The sequence below is a fragment of the Microcaecilia unicolor genome, chromosome 9 (genome assembly GCF_901765095.1).
Source record: "Microcaecilia unicolor chromosome 9, aMicUni1.1, whole genome shotgun sequence".
In the NCBI taxonomy this organism is placed as follows: Eukaryota; Metazoa; Chordata; class Amphibia; order Gymnophiona; family Siphonopidae; genus Microcaecilia; species Microcaecilia unicolor.
Genome location: NC_044039.1, coordinates 15,643,048 through 15,661,187, shown reverse-complemented (window position 1 = coordinate 15,661,187; position 18,140 = coordinate 15,643,048). Strand labels below are relative to the sequence as shown.

Below are 18,140 nucleotides of genomic sequence, written 5' to 3'. Positions count from 1 at the left end.
CAAATCCCAGCCCCAAATTCAACAATTGATCTTGGAAAGTGGATAACTTAAATGAAGAAATATTAATAACTACTGATTTTGATTGGTCCAAGCTCGGGTTTGGTAAAATCTGCCCGGGCCCTGAGTGTCCCCATAGGTTCCTTGTGTTTGAAACCGCGTTTGTCGTCCTCGACGCCCCCGGTAAAAAGGGCGATGATTATCAGTAGATCCTTGATTTCTTCCCAACTGACCTGGTCTTCTATCCTCTCCACTCGAATCACTATCAGTAATATTCCCTGTAAAGACCGTTTCTGCCGTTGTTCTTAAAGAACGATCTTTATACATCCAGAAGTACACTTGATTAGAAGCAAAATCTCTTTCATCTCTTTTAAATTTTTTGATTTTAAATTGACGAATTGATTCCCGAACAGTATTCAATTTTGCAGTCAGATCTAGCATTGACTTAGAATAATCCTCTACAGGAGTAGTTTGTTGAAGTTGATCAGTCATTGCAGCTACTTTAAGCTTCAGTTCTTGTTCTACCTTTGCCGTTGTTTCAACAATCAGCAACATTAAATCTCTGCTGCATTTATTTAGTATGGCATTCCACTTCTTCACAAATCCTTCATCATAAGTAAAAAGAGATGGTGCCTTTTGCATTCTCAGACCCCTAGGGATCATATGACATTTAATATATTGCGCCATCGTGTCTCCATGCAATTCCGCCTGTATAAGGCGTTTATTCAATGATTCAAGGTCAAACCAAGTATTTCCCCCTGGGACAGACGGGCCACTTCCTAATATATTCGCCCGTTGAACCAATTTGGACATTTGTTCCTCTGAATATCCAAACATTTCTAATTCTGTTGTAGTCATATTTATAGCTGTAGTTCAGGTGAAAAATCAATAGAAACTCTTAAATATAATCTCACCCTAATCACACACTGTGGGGACCAAAAGCTATGAAAAAATAAATCTATGTCCCAAACATTTCATCTCATCTGCAGGATGCTGATAACCTATTAATTTTTAATTTTTATACGGGGAGAATCAGATCAACTGCTTATCACAACCATATGAATAGTTTTATTCTTTCGCACAGGCGAAATGGTGTGTAGCAAATCCTCATATACTTCCCCTCCTGTCTTTCAACGACCTTTTTATAAAATTTTGTTCTCAAAGGCTGTGCAAATATGCATATCACTCCCAAAGACGGTATATATATGCTTAAAGCATTCTTTTTTCTTTGTACAAGCATTCACTTATCTGTAAGACGGCAATTTAGCAGTAACAGGGAACCCCCGCCGACATGGCCAGGTTTCGCATAGTGCTTTATCAAGGAAGAGGCTCTCTGTAACACAAACCATATATATACAATATTAGCACATCGCCCAAACCACTTTTAATTTTTAAATTACAAAATCCTTAAATAAATATTCATACCTTTACATCCTGCTTTTAACCCTGTATACCAGTAAAATGGCCGCGGCATTTCAACGCGAACCGCGAACCGCCTTTCACAGAATGTGGTATATGCTATAATGTGCCCTTGTAACAAACTCTATATAGGCAGATCTAGTAGACCTATTAGGATACGATTAAATGAACACAAATCTCGTATAAAAAACTCCATTTTGGCTGCGCCCCTGGTACAACATTGGTTAGAGAAGGGGCATGTACTTTCTGACGTTAGATGGAGGATTATCGATCAGATTAATATGGGATGGGAGGGTGGTAACACTGCTCAACTTTTAAATTTTAAAGAGCAGAAATGGATTTTTAGGTTAAATACTTTAGCTCCGAACGGGCTGAATTCGGAGATTCATTGGTGGTCAATGATATAATTATATGGGTTTACACGTGATTGGTGATTCAGTTGTGGATAGGGACCCAATCAGAGAGTGTGTTTTGGCATGGGCTGAGACGCGATTGGTGGTTTAGTTGTGGTTCAGGACCCAATTAGTGTGTTTTGAGATCAGCTGTAGTTCATTTAAGAGTGCGGTTCGCGTTGAAATGCCGCGGCCATTTTACTGGTATACAGGGTTAAAAGCAGGATGTAAAGGTATGAATATTTATTTAAGGATTTTGTAATTTAAAAAATTAAAAGTGGTTTGGGCGATGTGCTAATATTGTATATATATGGTTTGTGTTACAGAGAGCCTCTTCCTTGATAAAGCACTATGCGAAACCTGGCCATGTCGGCGGGGGTTCCCTGTTACTGCTAAATTGCCGTCTTACAGATAAGTGAATGCTTGTACAAAGAAAAAAGAATGCTTTAAGCATATATATACCGTCTTTGGGAGTGATATGCATATTTGCACAGCCTTTGAGAACAAAATTTTATAAAAAGGTCGTTGAAAGACAGGAGGGGAAGTATATGAGGATTTGCTACACACCATTTCGCCTGTGCGAAAGAATAAAACTATTCATATGGTTGTGATAAGCAGTTGATCTGATTCTCCCCGTATAAAAATTAAAAATTAATAGGTTATCAGCATCCTGCAGATGAGATGAAATGTTTGGGACATAGATTTATTTTTTTTATGGATATGTATAGTCACAAAAATCCTCTGAAAGCAGTGACGTCTCCAGACGAAGCTTTGGGCAAAACAGGTCCCCACTGAAGCACTTACCTTAAGTCAAGTCTCATTTTGGCTCCACAGACATTTGAAAATTTATTTTGCGTAATTATTTTTGAGCAATTTTATATATTGCAGACACTGTTGCACAGGGTTGAATAGATCCACTGAGGTGGTTGGAGGTTTTTGGCCAATGATTATGTTCTGCCTGCTGGTTGCTTAAACTGAGGTATTCATGCACTCCGCAGTGGTCTGAGGCCTTTTCCTCCATTATTTTGATAAGTAGTGAAGAGTACCGTTTTGAAGATTTTTTTGTTCATATTTAGGTGTTGGTTGTGATTAAGTTATATAGTTTTTGTTAACAAGATCAGACGTTTTCTTTTGAAAATGCAATATAAAGACCACAATCAGGCCCAGAACTCATCATTTAGAATTCCACGTTTTCTAGATTTTCATTTGTTGAACGGTCAAAGATTTTTAGTAGCATGTCTCCCTCTAGAGGCCAGAGGAATCCTTTGCCGTCATTCCATGCATCAAGACATGGCTTGTCAAAGAAAACTTTAATTTATGTAATTTCTTAACTGCAGAAAAACTATTCTATTTGTAAATACTCAATGCTGATCCCACAAAAATAAGAAACTGAGAAGCACATTAGACCAGAGCAGAAGAGTTTGGGCACATCTACTGCTTCCAACTATAGGATTTTATGGGGTAGCTTTTTCTACATATCTGTTCAGTTTATTCCAGGGAGGTAGTATATAAATGGTTTTTATAAACTGGGTTACAGATGCTAAGGCATATTGGTGGTACTAATAGAACAGCCTGTCACTAACGACAAGATGAAAAGCCATAGTGAAAAGAAAAGCAAAGGAAACATTGGTTTATTTGTGCACAGGTGGTCAGTGAAGCTGATGTATATTTTCTATTGGAATTATTGTGCTGCTAAGGTGTGTTGCTGGACTGCTCTGAAAGAGCATCTCAGTGGCGGCTTTGAGAATGGTGAATCCACACATGGTGAAGAGGTGAACAGATTGTTTTAGGGCTTGTTCTAACCACAGAGGTTTAATTGACAGGAGACGGTGCTTGGCCCATTATCTGACCTGAAAGCCAGTAGGTGGAGCTTGCCACCATACTGAGTTACCCAAAACAATAGCAAACTCTTATTAGAAATAAGGCCTGCCTATGAGTGGCTTTGCGTAGACCAATAGTTTGCTTTGAGTGTAGCAAGATGGCAGCTACGGCTTCAACCTTATCATGTGACGCTGTCTTCTTGGTTTTAATAGTTTGGTTGTAAGATGTAAACTGTGAAAAACAGTGCCCTTGTAGCCCAATCTCTAAGTCGGAGCACTTGCACATTGATGAGGAGGCAGCAGTGAAGAATACCTGGACAGTGAGAAGTGGGACAGCAAGTCTAGAGTCACCAGCCAGCTTCCCTACCCAGTGCAGCAGAACAGTTGGCAGGCAGATACACATCTTACACAGCTACCAAGGACCCCTATAACAAACATGACAACCACAAACTCAGTTAACCTGTATATCCAAGTGATGACAAGCAGACCACAGGGTGTGACTGTCAATCAAACAGTTGTTACTGTACACACCTATGACTGACCATGCAGCACCATTTAAAGCAGAGTTCTTTAAAGGTGGCCTCCCCGGAGACCTCTGGGGCCACCTTCATTGTCTTTGTGGGGGGTTTTCTGCCACTGCCCAGAATCGAGACATAAAGGGGAAGTGGATGATTTTTTTTTTTTTTTGGGGGGGGGGGAGGGGGGAAGAGCCACATGCTTGAAGGACAAGGCATTTCTCAAAAAGACAAAAGAGAATGCATTTAAAAATGCTCCTAAGCTTATTTCTTTTACAAATTTCTAGCCCGCACTATTAAGTAGGCAGATTACAATAAAACATACAAAATAAAAACACAACAAAAAACTGGGATGAGTCAAACAATCTTGAGGATTCCACCTAATGAAATCTGAAGGTGACCTGGTGGGGATGGATATCTATAATCAACAAGTGGTTTGGAAAACTTAATATGAAAATAGGTGTGTCACCGCTCTCAACTTTAAGATCCAAAAGCAAGATCTGGATTAAATTTTAACAAAAGAACCTCAAACCACCTCATGGACACCCATTGCTAATTAAGCTTGGTTTGCCATTCAAGTGAGGAGTAAATTACTATCACTGGTTCAGGTGGGGAGAATAGGAGAAAAAAAGCCAACCGAAAAAACTCGCATATAGTCGAGAAAACCGGATGGTCTAAAAACTCCTAACCTCTCCACTATTAACAAAAGTTAAGATAGGTGCATCTCCCCTATCATATAGACCCCCCACCTATTCTTCTATACCACCGCCTGAACAATTGACTCTCTGCCTGCTTATATAATGCTCACCGATCACATCTAATAGCATAGAACTCGTTCTCTATTGTTCTTTAAAGAAAATCTTTTATGGATTCAACAGTCACTTATCTGGTTGCTATTAACGCAGGACTCCTTGGAAACACTTTTTTCAGGCTGGAGGTAGTCGAAAGTGGAGCTGGTGCTAGTGCTCTACTGTCCAGTTACACGAAACACCTTCCGTGTCTCTTCCAGAGTTAAGAAACACCCTTCGTGTCTCTCTTACAATCACTCTTCCCACTCTTCCGACAAGTGCGCCTTGTTTCGCCACTATCTGGCTGCTTCAGGAAAATTTCATAACTGGGATCCTCCTGTGGACCTCGAAAAAACCGGACCTGTTCACAGTTTAAATACTCAAAATGGCGCAAAGGAGCAGATCGCTACCCGGAAATAAAAACCCTGCCGCGTAGCAGCTACAGAATCTGACATATAGGAGAAAGTGATGCTACTCAAAGATGGAGAAAGCACCCTTGAATGAACAACAAACAAAGGGTAAGAGAACAGTAAAGCTAATTGTTTAAAAGGCAAAAACTGATAATAGATAAACCAAGTCTTGTAAATAAATTAAATCTAACTGCCTTCTGAGAAAAAGTGTCTACAACCCTGAAAAATACATCAACAATGTAAATATTCTCTCTTACCGGTGACAGGAAAGTTACTTACCTAAACAGAGGTTCTCTGGGCGATGATCAGAAGCAAACACAAGTGCTAGAGGTTATTACCGCCATACTAGCACCTGCGTTTGCTACCGCCCCATGATCAAAGAACCCTGTGGGCGTGAAACAACACGCTCGTGGTCTCTGACCGCAACTAGCTTGTAAATGCATGCTAAACAGAGCTCTTAGAGCAAGCAGCATGCAAATGCATGCGAAACATTTTCACCCCCAATAATCAGCGAGCAGCGTGCCAAACACTGGCGTGTGTTTGAAGCAACCTACGCCAACTTGGAGCTGGTGTTAGGGTTTGCAGACCATTGGGGAGGAATGGTAAGCCCTGTCCAGCATGCATTTACATGCTAACAGGCCCACCGTTCCTCCCAATACAGTAATCCTGCAGGAGCAGGAACCTTGACCCCCCCTACCCAAGTCAGCGACACGAGGGCTGGAGGTCCGGCAGATATCCAGTTCCCCCGACACAAATTCACGGGAGGCTGGAGATCTCTCCATCCCCCTGTGAACTTGTGTCGGGGGGGGGGGGGGGGGATTGGGGAGTCCACTGGCTTGAGGTGGGGGTTCGGTGGGGGCACTAGGCCACCAGGGCCTTGCTGTTTGGGGTCTGGTGGTCCTACAGACCTCCAGCCCCTGTGTTTGACAGGTCTCAGCTTTTAACAACACAGACCTGTCAAACAAATGTGGGAGGATTGTGCCTGAAATCCTCCCGCACTTTATTCTATGATCAGAGATAATAGAACACATAAATTTGCATGCGTGCAAGTCCCGCACTGTTCCAGCGCTATTTTTAGAGTGCTGTTTGGAAAAACGTGGGGCTTTCGTGGGCAGAAAGGTAACTCAGCTGCACAACAGTGATGTCATTTGACAACTCAGAGATTGGACTTGCTCCCGTGATTTCACCCTTGAGTCAACACTTAGTGTTACAGCTACAGGTACCTTCAGATGAAAAGGGGATGGTGAGAGGATTTGTGTGGCTGTCGCACTGTATATACGAACCAAACACAAACTAATTGTGTTTAAGTGGAACTGGAAGATCATTTGACGAGCTGGCCTAGTGGCGGGAGAGGACTCGGGGTTAGAGTGTAAAAGTATGTAATACAACATATTCTGGCTGATGTTTATTGTATGAGTTCAACACATGCTTATGGAGGAGTAGCCTAGTGGTTAGTGCAGTGGACTTTGACCCTGGGGAACTGAGTTCGATTCCCACTGCAGCTCCTTGTGACTCTGGGCAAGTCACTTAACCCTCCATTGTCCCAGGTACAAAATAAGTACCTGTATATATGTAAACCGCTTTGAATGTAGTTGCAAAATACCACAGAAAGGCGGTATATCAAGTCCCATTTCCCTTTCCCTTATTTGTGAATGCTTAAGTTTGATGTTGGATAAAATTAATTTTTAAAAATACATGATTTTATATTTTATTCCTTAAAACACTGGTTTTCAAGCTGCTACTTGTGGATATCCTTAAAAAAAATCAGACTGCTCAAGACAGATATTATCCTTTACAGTGCACTCAAAGTCTGTTAAATTAATATTTAACAAGTAGACCTGCATGCTAATTAAACCATACAACTGGGAGAAGGAAATGCTACTTTATCACTCTTTTACCCAATAAACCATCTACATGAGCTCAAGATACCCGTTTTGAGCATTACTGCCAGTTCACACATGTTGCATATTCGATCAGCAGTACCATCTTGTGGGCAATTCATGCAATACTTTAAATCTATTCTTACATAATGGGAAATTAAAATAAGCTGCTCTCCTGCAATTGCCCTGAATCTCAGGGAACAATTCACACTGAAAAGAGTGCCACAGAAAATCTAACGTACAGTACAGTGGATTTTGTTGGCTCACTTGGGTTATAAATATAAAAGAAGGTATCTCAAAGCACCAACCCACACCCTTTCTCCACACTCCCCTCCGATATAAATTATTAGAACTCTTTCACTCAAGAGACTCAGCTGGTGAAGTGCACGGCAAGCAGTTTACAGAATTCCTAAACCGCCAGCTCAAAAGTAACTTAATATTTCAGGGTGGGAAAAATTCCAAGATATTCAACAGAGTAGTTATTAAATTTCTGCTTTAGATACTTAGTTGTGGCAGCTGGAGATATGTAGGCCAGCTGTGGTGGCTCTTCTGGATACCACAGATGTGGTTAACACAGCAGACTGCTGCTACAGAGAACAGCAAGTTAAAGCTTAGGTTCCATGTGCTGAAGTGGCTGGCATTATATTTACAAAGAACTTACCATGCTGTGGTGAAATATGATATTTTACTACAGCTTAATTTATTGACTCACTAACCTGCACTAACTCAGTACCGCAAATTAGTATCTACCAGGGTAGATGGATAATGCAGCTTGCTTTAAACTTTACAAACCGTTACTCATGGGAAATTAGTACCAAATTTGAGCTGGCATTTTAACTCCCTCAGAGCACTGAGCCACTACCACACAGTCCAAGGCACCTGGGTTTCATCTTAAGGGGGGGGGGGGGGCACAGGTAAATTAACTGTATGTGGAACCCCCACTCCCGAAAATAGTTCTAGGGTCCTATTTGGGAGGGAATAGCTCTTCATGGGAGGGGGTTATTGTGCAGGGGTTGACGTTTTTCAGGAGATCAAAGTTGGGGGCATCTCTATTCAGGAGGGAGGGAACAGCTCCATTGGAAATTAGGGGTCTTTTAAGGTCCCTTTAAGGTGCTGTTCTGCAGCAGTAAACTACGGCTTAGAGGCTTGATGCTCACAAGAGACATGAGGAACACAGTTTGTGAGGTTTATCGCCAAGCTGCGTTTCTTTACGTACCATGAGAGATACCACAGGTTGGTTGGTGACTCCCAAAGTAAATTAATCTGCAGTAAAAGGCCACCTTTTACCCCACCTTAGATTAACGTTCACCAACATGTATACCACTTAGCAGAAAAAACTTACATTGGAGAATAAAAATATAGGTATTTTCTTCTCCAAGTACCCAAATCAGTCTCAAGAATTTTAGTTCTAGCCAATGAGTGTTGTGTGTTGAGCAGGGGTGGGGGTACATTTTGAGCCCAAGATTTTTCAAAATCACTTATCGCTTCCAAGCTGGAAACCACAGGTCTTATCAATTCTGGTCAAAATTGCATAGAAGAAGTTTGTTTCCCTCTAGTGGGCCGATGCTCAGATGTAACACTGGAACCAGAGGCGATTAGCGCCAGAATTAGTGAGCGAAGAATGCTCAGAGAGCTCTAACATAGACCATGTTGTCACGTCTGTGGTCGTGACCCCTCTCAGGCTCACCTTATTTCTGGCAGTCAGCTTCTGAGCTGGCTTCTGTCTGTTCTTCCTGAGTTGGTTCTGTCTCTGTGTGCTGGCTGCTTCCAGCATGGCTCTGATTGCTCCACTATACTGCACCTGTGTGTGTTAAGCCTCTCTGTGCTTCAGTATGCTTTCTGCCTGTGTTTTGGTTTGTGTTCCTCTTGCCCTCTGGTGGCCAGACCTGGTGGCTGCATTGGATAGTCTGTGTGCTGTTTCCCGTTCCAGACTTCAGCCCAGCCCAGTCCGGATCTTCCGGCCTGCCAGACTTGCTTCGCTTGTTTGAGCCTGGACAGCACTCGTAGCTGCCTGGTGATTGCTGCAGCTAAATCTCAGCTGCTGCTGGGCTTATTAGCCATTTGGAAACTCTCTGCTTTGCCTTTGCATCGTCTAAGGTCCCTGGTATGTTGGGGTGCTGGTGCACTTCTGCCTAGTCCAGTTTATAGTCGGTAATTCTTGCCTGATTCTAGTTTAGTATTAGTGTAGCTTCTTGTACTATATTGTTTGTTTCCCAGTCTTGTTTCTTGTTTGTATGTCTTTGTCTAGTTCTAGGTTGTCTGTGTTTCTTGTTCAGCGGCTGCCTGGCAGCTTTCAGTTCTGTCTCTTGTCTACCAGTGTTTGTTCCCTGTTTCAGTGGCTGCTTGCAGCTTTCAGTTCTGTCCCTTGTCTGAGAGTCCTAGTCTAGTATTCTGCCTAGCCTCCCGGTGAGTTCTAATCCCTGTGTGTATCCTGCTGGTATCCAGTTCTGGCCCTGTCCAGTAAGTCCTGCCGGCCACCTGCACTCAGGGGCTCAACTCCTGAGGAACAGTGGTCAAGTGCAGGTGGAGTCTAGCTGGCCCTATCAGAGTTCTGCCTTATCCCTGTGTGGGGTGGTTTTGCCTGCCACTGCCGCTCCTCGGCAGTGGCCCAAGGGCTCACGATCCTAGTTCCTGTTTTTGGAAAACGTGACACATGTGCGTGCCAAAGATTAGCACAAATAGCAAGGAAATATAGCCAAACGGATGTTAATGAGGTCATCTCCTGTTCCCTCCCAATTCTCAGTGAACAGCGCAAAAAATAAATCCGCCCTTACCGTTGAAAACCTATTGCCAGTTCAGAGCAGGCATCAAGGATGATTGAAGAGAGGATTTCTCATGATTCTCTCTTTAAAATCTGCTGGTTTTTATTTCATTTTGGAAGCAGAAGACAGCCCGTGCTGGTAGGAAGAGTCGGAGAAAATCTGAAAGTGAAAGCACACATGGGCATCTGTTTCCGGAGCTTAAATATAAGTAAAATAAAAACATGAAAAGCTTATATTTAAAAGGCACAGAAAACAGGCACTAATGTGCACTTCACTTTTGGGTTTAATGGCACATGCACACAAAATCATCTGCGCCAAGCACGTCCCCTCCCCCTTTAGCATAGTAACATAGTAGATGACGGCAGAAAAAGACCTGCACGGTCCATCCAGTCTGCCCAGCAAGTTAAACTCATATGTGCTACTTTTTGTGTATACCTTACCTTGATTTGTATCTGCCATTTTTAGGGCACAGAACGTAGAAGTCTTGCCCAGCACTAGCCCCGCCTCCCCCCACCGGCTCTGCCACCCAATCTCGGCTAAGCTTCTGAGGATCCCCTTGGTTTTGCTTTTACAGCACACATATAATTTGAATACTATTTCCTTTGAGCACTGGTGAGCTAGTTTTCTGTGCTGTTCTGGTGGTATGGGCTACGTGCTGTTGGCTCTCAGCATCAGCCCATAGGTGTTTGGGATGAAGTTTAGCCCATCTGCTCCAAAGCTGAGCCTGCTGATTCTACTACTACTATTTAGCATTTCTATAGCGCTACAAGGCATATGCAGCGCTGCACAAACATAGAAGAAAGACAGTCCCTGCTCAAAGAGCTTACAATCTAATAGACAAAAAATAAATAAAGTAAGCAAATCAAATCAATTAATGTGAACGGGAAGGAAGAGAGGAGGGTAGGTGGAGGCGAGTGGTTACGAGTCAAAAGCAATGTTAAAGAGGTGGGCTTTCAGTCTAGATTTAAAGGTGGCCAAGTACTACTCATTTGTCTCCCATGGCACCTCTTGCCTCACCAGAAGCTCTCTCCTTCACTGTGACAGCACTATTAATGCTACCCAGCAGTGTTCCATAAAGAAAGGCATCTGATGCTTCTCCTGAGTGAAAGCAGAGGATAATGGCTACATCTTTTGAGTGTGGAGCAGCACAACTACAGGGGCTGCCGTGGACGTCACCCATCAGTGAGAACAAGCAGCCTGCTTGTCCTCGGAGAAATTCTCTCTCAGCATAGTTTTCCTAAGGGGACTGCCATGGAAGCCACCTGACCCAGGCCCAACTGTGAAACAACAACAAAAAAAGACAGTTGGGACTCAAAAGGAGGATCCCAGAGTTTGCAAGGAAAACCCCAGTCTTACGTTTCCTTACAGTTAAGAAAGGTAGTAAAAAAATTGTGCATGTCTGAACATTCTAGACAAAATAAATTAAGCCAACATCATCTAGGCTTATCCAATTCCAGGAGGGAGACTTCTTCTTGGTCAGTACTGGTTTTTAATTTACATCCCAAAGCAGTATGATATTTGTAGTCTCTATATCTATCCATTGAAACCAGTACTATAGGTCCCAGTGCTCAAGGCACACCTAACCTGTCAGGTTTCTAAGATACCCACAACGGATATGCACGATATGGTTTGCATATTCTGCTGGTGAGGTTTCGCTGAGGCGGCGGACCCCAGCAGTGGAATGCAGCACCTGAGGTGATCACGAGTGAAGTTATAGGACTGTTTAGTCTCCTGACGACGCATATTTGATGAAACACTCCGTTGTGTAGAGACTAATGCAGCTCATTTTGGATTGTGAACAGACCGGAGATGCGAAGGCAGTAGAACGAGAGGACATGAAATGAGACTGAAGGGGGGCAGACTCAAGAAAAACGTCAGGAAGTATTTTTTCACGGAGAGAGTAGTGGATGCTTGGAATGCCCTCCCGCTGGAGGTGGTGGAAACGAAAACGGTAACGGAATTCAAACATGCGTGGGATAAACATAAAGGAATCCTGCTCAGAAGGAATGGATCCTAAGGAGCTTAGACGAGATTGAGTGGCAAAGCCGGTGGCGGGAGACGGAGATGGTGCTGGACAGACTTATACGGTCTGTGCCAGAGAAGATGGTGGGAGGCGGGACTGGTGGTTTGGAGGTGGGGATAGTGCTGGGCAGACTTATACGGTCTGTGCCAGAACTGGTGGTGGGAGGCGGGGATAGTGCTGGGCAGACTTATACGGTCTGTGCCCGGAAAAGGACAGGTACAAATCAAGGTAAGGTATACACAAAAAGTAGCACATGTGAGTTTATCTTGTTGGGCAGACTGGATGGACCCTGCAGGTCTTTTTCTGCCGTCATCTACTATGTTACTATGTTTCCAGCACGAGGCCTCCCTTGCCTCATCAAGTGATATTGTGAGTTTCAACAGTACTATCACAAATCGAGTTAAGTTCTTTTTGGCAGTTGAACCAAGACAAAATCTAACGGTGAGAAATGTGCCAACTTGTTTTCAGGATGGACATTTGTGAACTACTAGTCACCTAGAGAAACTTTTAAGTGCTAGGTCGTCAATGAGACCTTTTACTTTGAGCTGACTTTATATGCAACATTGATATGTTTATTATCATCTCATAAGGCAGGACTAACTCTAGTAGCAACACCAATCAAACTGGATTTTAATGTTACAAGTCTCAAGAAAGTTTGTAATAACGTTTATTAAAGTATTTGATACGAATAAAAGATTATATTCAATGATTATTAATAACACAATGCATATCCATTGTGGATATCCTGAAAATCTGACTGGCTGGGTGTGCCCAGAGGACAGGGTTGGAAACACTGCCATAATACAAAAGGATAAGGTTGATAGAAATCTAAGGCCGGCTCAAAGGTTTACCTGCTGAAACTGTGTCATGCATACCGTGTTTCCCCGAAAATAAGACACTGTCTTATATTAATTTTTGCCCCCAAAAATGCGCTAGGTCTTATTTTCAGGGCTGTCTTATTTTTTGGGGAAACATCGGGGTTGGATCGGGGTTGGCCCGCCCGCCCTCCGTCGCTCCCAGAACTTAAACGCCTCCTTTCACCTTCGCAGCAAGCGGCAGCAGGGCAGGCCACTCCTTCTTTCCGTGTCTCGCCCTCGCCTGACGTAACGTCCGCGAGGGTGCGGCACGGAAGGAAGGAAAGGTCTGCCCTGCTGCTGCTTGCTGCGAAGGTGAAAGGAGGCGTTTAAGGTTAGTTCCGGGAGCGACGGAGGGTGGGTGGAGGGGGGGCCCGGCGACCTCGGGTGGGGGGGGGGGGGGGCGGCCTTGTCCGGCTCTCGGCGGCCCTGCTTTCAAACAAAAATTTGCTAGGTCTTACTTTCGGGGGAGGCCTTATATCTACCATTTCAGGAAAACCTCTACCAGATCTTATTTTCAGGGGCTGTCTTATTTTTTGGGGAAACATCGGGGTTGGATCGGGGGTTGGCCCGCCCGCCCTCCGTCGCTCCCGGAAGTTAAACGCCTCCTTTCACCTTCGCAGCAGCAGGGCAGGCCACTCCTTCCTTCCGTGTCTCGCCCTCGCCTGACGTAACGTCCGCGAGGGTGCGGCACGGAAGGAAGGAGAGGTCTGCCCTGCTGCTGCTTGCTGCGAAGGTGAAAGGAGGCGTTTAAGGTTAGTTCCGGGAGCGACGGAGGGTGGGTGGAGGGGGGGCGGCCTTGTCCGGCTCTCGGCGGCCCTGCTTTCAAACAAAAATTTGCTAGGTCTTACTTTCGGGGGAGGCCTTATATCTACCATTTCAGGAAAACCTCTACTAGGTCTTATTTTCGGGGGATGTCTTACTTTCGGGGAAACAGGGTAGGTCGGCTAAATATCAACAAGATCTCCACAGTCCACGAACTACAGATGCCCTCTCCACATTATTGTAACTCCCAACAAAATATAAATTGTAAGCCACTAATGACCCAAAATTTGTTTTTGGATAATAGTGGGATACAAGAATGCATAAATAAATAACGACATTACATAATCTTTGTACCATCATCTTTTTAAAATCTGCAGTGGAATCACATCCCATCCTGCGACTATGATTTGTCTTCTGCAGAGTTGCCCAGTTACCAAGTTCCAGGAGGGATATACTGTTGGGCCAGTGCGGATTTTAAAACTACACCCCAAAGCGGTGCAATATTATTTGTATGTCCCAATTCTACCTGTTGAAATTAGTGCTGCAGATCAAACTGCACCAGGACAGGGTTGTCAGAGCTCCAGACTTGGCCTAAAATCTCCCTCCTGGAATTGGGTAACTTGGGAAACTGCTTCTCAACTGAGGAAGAAAAGTTTAATTCCCGACAACTAATGGAGAAAAGTATTATATCAGTACTTCTCAACTCTCTCCTGGACACACACCAAGCCAGTTAGGTTTGGAGTAGAGGAGTAGCCTAGTGGTTAGTGCAGTGGACTTTGATCCTGGGGAACTGGGTTCAATTCCCACTGCAGCTCCTTGTGACTCCGGGCAAGTCACTTAACCCTCCATTGCCCCTAGTACAAAATAAGTACCTGAATATATGTAAACCGCTTTGAATGTAGTTGCAAAAACCTCAGAAAGGCGGTATATCAAGTCCTATTTCAAGACCTCATATGAATATGTATAAGATAAATTTATATATACTGTACATATATTGTAAGCAAATCTATATCACGCATATACAAAGTGGTAATCCCAAAAGCCTGACTGGCTAGATGTGCCTCCAGAAGAGAGTTGAGAAGCACTGCATTATACTAGTCAAATAAAATGTATAATTGATACGTTTTTTTAGGTGGGGGGGGGTGTTATTTTTATTTATTAATCTTTATTCCCAAGTAGGCTAAAGAGGTCCTACAATACTTTACTGTTCATTGTCTAAGACATCGTGTCCGTCCTAATCATCTAATAGTCCCTACTACCAGGGGAATAGCCAGCCAATGCATTCCTTCCTTCTCCTGGCAATGTTTCCTTTAAGGAGTGGCCTGATGTGTGCAATTTGTTTTTCATGTTTTAAAAACAAAATTTTTGAGCACCAGTATTAGCAATGCATTTCTTCATATAGCACAAAAATATATATATATTTTTTGCGAGCACCCATGTAAAAACTGTGAGCGAGGCTCCTAAAATGTATGAGCAATCGCTCACGCACTTCACTTAGATTGAACATTGTCCCCCGGCAACACAAAAAATAATACTTTTCCTGGCAGGGATGTTGAAGCCTCACTAGCCAAACATCATCCTCACACTGCTAATGTACAGAAGAAGTTGGTGGTTTGGAGTGGCCTAATGGCTAGTGCAGCGGGCTTTGATCCTGGCAACATGGGTTTCATTCCCACTGTAGCTCCTTGTGATCTTGGGTAAGTCACTTAACTGTCCATTGCCCCAGGTACAAAAACTTACATTGTGAGCCTTCTAGGGACAGAGAAAGTATCTGTATATAATAACACTGGTAAAAGTGGCCCGTTTCAGAGAGCAATGAAACGGGCGCTAGCGAGGTTTTGTTGTTTTAGCGATGTTCGTGGGGGGGGGGGGGGGGGGGGTGAGTGAAATAATGACACCGTGTGGTCCCGTATCCTTGCATTATTGCGGTTCCTTGATCGGTGCTTCGTGCGTGTGTAAGGTATTGGTGCGTGTCGTTCGGTAGCGTAGCATTGTGGGTGCTGTTTGATTGGTCCTCCGTGGCTCCGCCCTCGACGTCATGACGTTTTACGCGAGGGCGGGGCAGACAGTCATGGTTCCACTGCGATCTACACCATGACGGAAGTTGGAGTTGGAAAATGTTGCTTCATTAGAACGTTGGGGTTGTGAATTATGTCCGGAAGGGGCGTGGCTGAAGGCGTGTCTACTGAGTGAGGGTGAGTGTTGGTGACAGCCTAGGAGGGTGAGTGGTCCTGACAGCCTACCCTAGGAACAGTAGATTCAGTGCTTCACTGAACGTTGGAGGTGAGAATTATTTATATAGACATACAGCATTGCATACATCTAGTAGTGCTATAGAAATGATTAGTGGTAGTAGTAGCCTCCAGCCATCAGGACTCCACAAGCATGCTCAGCTCTTGATTGAACTAAGCATGAGCAAAGGGTTGCAAAATGGGTGGCTAAAGCCAAGCCACTTTCTTCTGTACTGCAGCAGCATGAAGAGGAGGAGGGGAGCAGTGGATTTATTTGGCTGGTAGGGCTTCGGCATCCCCCACCAGCCATTTAACTGAAGCTGCACATTTGGAGGCAACCCGAGTTCAAGGGGGGGGGCACAGCCCCTCCCCAGGCCTCCTGGCTAAGTCACTGCCTACTACTATTACTAGTAATTTTTATAGTGCTTCTAGTGCTCCCACTGAAAGAACGAACTGCGTTCAAAATGTGCACCCTGGTCCACAAAATCGTTCACGGTAAGGCCCTGATCTATATGTCAGACCTCATAGATCTACCAACCAGGAATACAAAAAGATCAGCACGCACATTCTTGAATCTCCACTACCCCGGCTGCAAAGGACTAAAATATAAATCAACATATGCATCCAGCTTCTCCTACATAAGCGTGCAACTGTGGAACGCACTACCAAATGCCATAAAAACAATGCATGATCTAACAATCTTCCGAAAACTACTGAAAACCAACCTGTTCAAAAAGGTGTATCACAACAATCCATCCTAAATACTAGCCAACTAAACTCTACCTGAACAAGACAAACCGAACTCTCTACACTATTAACCTACGTTATCACATATGAACACTACGCATTACGCACTACCACTTTATTTCTCACGCCAGAAATGAACTTTCTATAGTTGATTGTTTAAAATACTCTATAATCTACTCTATCATTTAGGAACTTCAATGTAACACCACTTTGTAATCTACTCTACCATTTATGCACTCTAATGCAATACCACTCTGTATTTCTTAATCCAGAAATGGTGATCGCCATTACAGCATAATGTAAGCCACATTGCGCCTGCAAATAGTGGGAAAATGTGGGATACAAATGCAACAAATATATGCAGCTTTGTACACTAAATACATATGATCAGTCTCTATCTGGTTGTGAAGATATAGCCATACCTGTTTATTGTGGATATTTACATGCACTGCCTCCACTGTATACAAATATACCTCATGCATATTCACTGTGGATATTCTAAAATGCAGACAGGTGCTCTAAGGAATGGGTTGATAAACCCTACTGGTAGATGTAGTACCACTGCATTTTTTCTTGCAAAATAGGTGCAGGTACTCAAATGCCAGGCCACCCTTCAGGGGTGGGGTGATCACTGAGGGACCCACCCCACAATAGCCAGGCCCCCTGCAACCAGTCACAGAACCTATGACAAGGCAGAATTGGTGTGTAGACCCTGATCTCTTTCATTAAAACTTGGGGATCATGAGTCAATTTTAGCAGACAATGGAAAAGGTGCTGGTACTCAGTACCATTTATTTGCTGCATTTGTATCCCACATTTTCCCACCTCTTTGCAGGCTCAATGTGGCTTACATTATGCCGCAATGGCGATCACCATTAAAGGAATGAGAAGTACAGAGTATTATTACAATTAAGGTATATAAAATATCAAGTAAATTAGACGTAAATAAATAATTCATCAGGTATATGAGATCAAGGATAAAGTATAATGTTCAATAATAACAATGTGATTAAAGTAACCAAATTAAAGAGATCAATGTTGGCTAGTTCTGGTACAGTTTTGATGATAAGTCTCTTATGAAGGACTCTTTTTATAAGTCTCTTTGAACAGGTTAGTCTTCAGTAACTTCTGGAAGGCTGTCATTTACATGCATTTACACATGCATTTTACAACACGCTCCATTTTATGCAATAGAATCTCATGACACCATAGACTTATACGGTCTGTGCCAGAGCCGGTGGTGGGAGGCAGGGATAGTGCTGGGCGGACTTATACGGTCTGTGCCAGAGCTGGTGGTGGGAGGCGGGACTGGTAGTTGGGAGGCGGGGATAGTGCTGGGCAGACTTATAGGGTCTGTGCCAGAGCTGGTGGTTGGGAGGCGGGGATAGGGCTGGCCAGACTTATAAGGTCTGTGCCCTGAAGAGGACACAACAAATAAAAAAGTAGCACATATGAATTTATCTTCTTGGGCAGACTGGATGGACCGTGCAGGTCTTTTTCTGCCGTCATCTACTATGATACTCCCTCAAAAAAGCCC

The 18,140-nt window shown here is 43.7% G+C and overlaps 1 protein-coding gene across 8 annotated transcripts in view; it reads right to left on the bottom strand.

The window, feature by feature from the left end:
- The window catches only part of LOC115477839 (methyltransferase-like protein 25), a 272,956-nt gene that overhangs the window by 140,422 nt on the left and 114,394 nt on the right, over positions 1-18,140 (bottom strand). The window contains exon 2 of one of the 8 annotated variants that reach the window (XM_030214942.1): positions 9,996-10,142. The exons of the other annotated variants lie outside the window; for them this stretch is intronic. The gene's annotated coding sequence lies outside the window, so the exon portion shown is untranslated. The remainder of the gene's footprint in view (positions 1-9,995; positions 10,143-18,140) is intronic. 8 annotated transcript variants of the gene reach the window in all.